Here is a 5,268-nt window from a genome sequence, read left to right as displayed (position 1 = left end):
TCTTTCCTTTGAGAAGGAGATGTTTTTAATCATTGGGGGGGGGGCTTTACTACATATGTACACGTATGCTTATTTGAAACCTACCGGGTATAACGGGGATGTGGAAGATCAAGTTTGACACCCCACTTCCATAAATCCACACATCTGTAATAACCATGTACTACAATATTTTCACCTGGTAGGTCATATAAACTTTTTTTTACAAGGTTAGATCTTGAAAAGCCAATCAGAGAGACGGGACTTATAAATACAACCATACAGTAAAAATATGATTTAAGATTTTTGTAATGTTCAAAGCTAAGGCCCGTGTTTAAAGTAGGGTGCAATATGAGTCTGATGATCGTCAGACTTTGACCTGTGTCAACCATAGGCATTTTGCTTAAGATTAAAAAAAAAATAAAAGGGGAGGGGGGTGCTCAAAATTCATTGAAAACGCAATTAACACTGCAAGAGCGATAACTCTAAATTTCAACTTTGGACTGTGGAGAAGACATGTCTAGAGCCTATATCATGTAGAGAAGTTGAAAAATGAACTAACGAATGACTTCTGTCATTCTGCCTATGTGAGACAAGTTTTCTAGTGACTACAACGGTATATATATTTGGAAATTCATTGTAGAAACTATTCTTGCAAATCTACTTTCAGTTTGTATATTTTCGTGATAAATAATTTTGCTAAAGGTCATTTCCAATTCCATTAGTCAAGTCTTAGATATGCAAAAAAGTTGTAGCAAAATAGATTCCAACATTAACAATTTGTATTTTTAAATATAATATTACATGTACGTGTATATGTATTTATATTACATATGTATAGAAAATAATATGAGTATTCATTGACCAGCCCAAATAACTATGAATTGATATAAGGATTTATTTTAATGACATAACAATTATTTATATTTATAGAACATCTGCAGAAACTATGGATCCCCGCTTCAGTGCCCAGGATGTGATCATATGTGACCTTTGTGAGACAGCTATAGTACAGATGTACTGTGATTTCTGTCATGTCAATATCTGTAAACCCTGTATACTGGAGAACATATTGCTGAAGAATATGACAAACATAAAATTGTTCCATTCAAACAAAGAAAATCCACCTTGATTTATCCAAAGTGTGCAACACATCCAACCAAATTATGTGATTTACAATGCAGGGAATGTAACTTTCCTGTTTGCTCCTTATGCTCTGCATCAGAACAGCATGAAGGACATAAATTCTTAGTCCTCGCAGAAATATACGACTCCAAGAAGAATGATATTGCAAAAGATACAGAGGAATTACAAAACATTATTTATCCTACATACAAAGAAATCACAAACGATCTAGAAACACAGATTACTAATTTGGATGGAGAATATGAGAAACTTACAACAGCTGTGACAGAACATGGAAAACAATGGCACAGAGAAGTTGACTATGTCATCAATGCCATAAAAAAGGAAATTGGTGATTTTAAAACAAAACACCTTGACACATTGAAGAAACATGCAGGGGAAGTGAAACAAATACAGACTCTTATTGAACAAACTCTGCTGAGCCTGAAGGAAATAGAAGAATCAAATGAAGTGTCTATGACCATGGAATACAGCTCCAGAAATAAAGAATTCAGCAAACTTCCTTCCAAAGTGAACGTATCATTGCCCATTTTTAATGCTAAACCAGTAGATAGAGAACAGCTCTACAAGTTGTTTGGATCTCTTGCTGCATTATCTACTACATCAGAAGAAAATGGCTACAAACTGAAGAAACCAGAGACATCAACCAGAGAACTGCTAGAAAAACCAGAACTTATCACTACTATAAATACTGGGTATGAAGAACTCCGTAGTGTTACCTGTCTCAGTGAAGAAGAAATATGGACATATGGAGAAGTCAGTGATATGAAATGCTTTAACATACACGGCTCACATATTAAGACAATAACAAAAGAATCAGGGGGATTTCCAAATGATATAGCAGTGACAGGTGATGGAGATCTAGTGTATTCTGATGGGAGGAAAGGGACTGTTAATAAGGTTACGAATGGAAAGACGAAGAAGATGATCAGACTACAGGACTGGACACCTATGCAGCTCTGTGTTACCTCCTTTGGTGATCTCCTGGTTACCATGTTCAGTCATGATGAAACACAATCCAAAATTGTCCGTTACTCGGGTTCCACAGAGAAACAAACAATCCAGTTTGATGAGGAGGGTAAACCTCTCTATTCAGGAAATGACAAAATGAAGAACATCAGTGAGAACAGAAACCTGGATATCTGTGTGGCTGACAGTGAAGCTGGTGCTGTTGTAGTTGTCAACCAAGCTGGAAAACTCCGATTTAGATACACTGGTCATCTTCCTACTATAAAGAAGAAACCATTTATGCCCTTAGGCATCACATCAGACAGTCAGAGTCAGATCCTGACAGCAGACTTGTATAACCACTGTATCCACATCCTAGACCAGGACGGACAGTTCCTCCGTAAAATAGATAAGTGTGGTCTGACGAAGCCATGTGGTTTATGTGTGAATGAAAATTATTTGTTTGTTGCTGAATGGGAAGGAAAGGTTAAGAAAATTAAATACCTTAAATAGAGATACAGTGTATATTATGTATATGCTTGTAAAAAGGTGGTCATAGTGGGTCTATTTTGTACATGTGTATATAAATTTGAAATAGTTCATTTTGTAAGATAACATTGCATTGTAAACAATTTTTTTTCTTCTTCAAGTTTTCAGAAGATGAGATATGGAAAATGTAGACTACATAAAAATGATAAATATCAAATTGTTTTAAGATAATTTGATGAAATATTTATGAAAGGATGTTGCATTGTTATAATAGGATACAGTATTAGATATACATGTACATTGAGATCATGAAATGCTGGTTTTCATTTGAATTTAATGGAATTAATTTTCACTTCTTATTAAGAATAATTCCTTCTTAAGTTTATAGGTCAAAGACATTGTAAATGTAAATAAATGCTGTATATTATGCATTTAGTGCGTATGTTTATACCAACTTTTGTAATATTTAAGACAATTCTGTAGACGTATTGCATTTAGCGGTGTATTTTATTAGCTATTTAGGTGGAAAGAAGAGTCCTCTTATTCACGAACATCGCTAAATGTCTTGTATCTTAAACATTTATAGCTACGTGTAGCACATTCAGGCAGCATTAAATCAAATCTACGCTAACTTGTTGAAAATTTAATTTCCGCTAAATATCGTAGTTGCCAAATGTAATACATTTACAGTATTACATGTATCAAAAAATATGAAATAAGTTGATTATATATTTGCTATAGATTAAATATCAAGGGTAATATGGTATTCTATGTAGAAAATTTAGGACGGAAAGTTGAAGTTGGACTCTTACCCCCATCCCCGCATGAAAGATGATTTTCAAGTTTAGACAACTATCAACGGAATACCAAATCAATTACAAGTAAATGCTATAGGTGCCTAGGAACGGAGTCCACCTCTCTATATCTACACCTAGTTTTTTTTCGAACTGAAAAAAAGTGGCGATAACTACAGGTGATTTAAATTTTAAAACATCCACAATAACACAAATCTGTAAACTGGTTATAAAATGGACTCATGGAAAGTTCAGAGAGGGAATCAGCTTTCCTGGAGGATTATGTATTGATCAGGCAGAAGAAATATTCGTAGTAACTTTTGGTTTTTTTTCCGCTTAAAAAGAAAGGCATTACAATTGGTTTGAAAAACGAAAGACAAAATACAACCAAATTATATGTTATATCATTTTAAAAACTTTAAACAAAATGAATTAGAGTCCCAATCAGCTGTTGTTGCAGACTCTTTGGTGTTCAACTATTTCAAGTCTTATAACAACTTTCCAACGTTATATACTAGAATTCCCATGACAACTTAGAATACCGGCTTTTTGACATCATTGACAGCTGCTTTTTTTTAAAAATAAAAATGTGACAAGTAATTACTTTGTCATTGGTCATTTGCAAAAAGATGCTTGAATTTAATTGACAATATCGAATTGGTGTTTGAAGACCAGGGCTTTCAACAATCTATTGAATCCCCATGCATACCAATTGCACCCCATTATTAGCTGAACTATTTTTGTATCTATATGAAGCAGGATTTGTCCAAAATCTTCAAACTTAGCGAGATGTCCTAGGGACTAAAGATTTTGGTCTGGTGTCCCTCGACGTCCAACATCACACATACTGATTTGGGTTTTCTTGGCCAACTTCGACCACTTGTTTCAATAAAAACGAGCTGAAATTAATTAGCTGAAGAGTTCTAGCAATAGTTTGCTTCATATCCTTCGCACTAAGGTTCATTTCTGTCGGTATTAGAAGTAGTACAAAGTATTTGATGCAGACTATTGCTTGAAATCTTCGGCATCGGAAGTTTAAAGGAAAAGGATATATCTATGAAAAATCAATAATTTTATATTTTGTTTAATTTAAACCTTTCAAGGGTAAGAAACAAAAGTTTTAAAGTGATGGAGACTTTTAAGAAATATGTGTAAAGGAAAAAAAGACACCTAATTCATCTCAGCCCGTATTGATTGAAACAAGTGGTTAAAATCAAGCCAAGAGAACCCGAATAAATTTGAATGATGAACTTATAGTCTCTAAAAAACACTTCATGGGCGTCGAAAGCTAATTGAAAGTGAAAGAATATGGACACCCTTGTGCAAGAAAAATGTTCTTGAATCATACTATAGTCATGAATTTTGACTTTTCTTACTAATAAATAAATATTGCTTTTGAAACTTATTTTTATTTTATTCATGTACATTGCCAAAATAAAATCAGGAATCAAGTGAATGAGATATTGGGCAGCATCTAGGCACAGCCTAATTTAGCTGTCTCTTCAGTCAGGCTTACAATCAGTATTCCTTTTCTTAACTAATATATTTCCATTTTTAAGTTTCATTATAAATGAACACTGTTTACCTTACCCTGAACAAACACAAGAGATTCCACATAAGATTTTTTTTTTCCTGGTATCAAACATTATATTTATAATTTTTCTTCATTTTAATTTAATTTTTCTTCCTAATTTCATATAAAATGATAATAAATCATAATATAAGAAATGAACTAGCATTATAATACATCTACCTAATCAGACTTGACATTACATACAGTTTGTTAGCAGATTGTTAGAAAATAACACATCATCAGATACATGTATATCAACCTTCAGACACACTGACATGGTCCTGTTAAAAGGAACCAAATCACAATCAAAGATATGTACCATAAAAAATCATTATTCACACA

The 5,268-nt window shown here is 33.3% G+C and overlaps 1 pseudogene; it reads left to right on the top strand.

Annotated features, from left to right (window-relative positions):
• The first annotated feature begins 548 nt into the window (after nt 1-548).
• Nucleotides 549-2,796, top strand: LOC134240887 (uncharacterized; annotated as a pseudogene).
• The last annotated feature ends 2,472 nt before the right edge of the window (nt 2,797-5,268 follow it).

Source organism: Saccostrea cucullata, unplaced genomic scaffold (genome assembly GCF_032062105.1).
Source record: "Saccostrea cucullata isolate Sc308-1 unplaced genomic scaffold, CSIRO_AGI_Scuc_v1 ctg22367, whole genome shotgun sequence".
NCBI lineage: Eukaryota > Metazoa > Mollusca > Bivalvia > Ostreida > Ostreidae > Saccostrea > Saccostrea cuccullata.
Note: the sequence above shows the minus strand (reverse complement) of the source record. Positions and strands in the feature narration are given on the sequence as shown.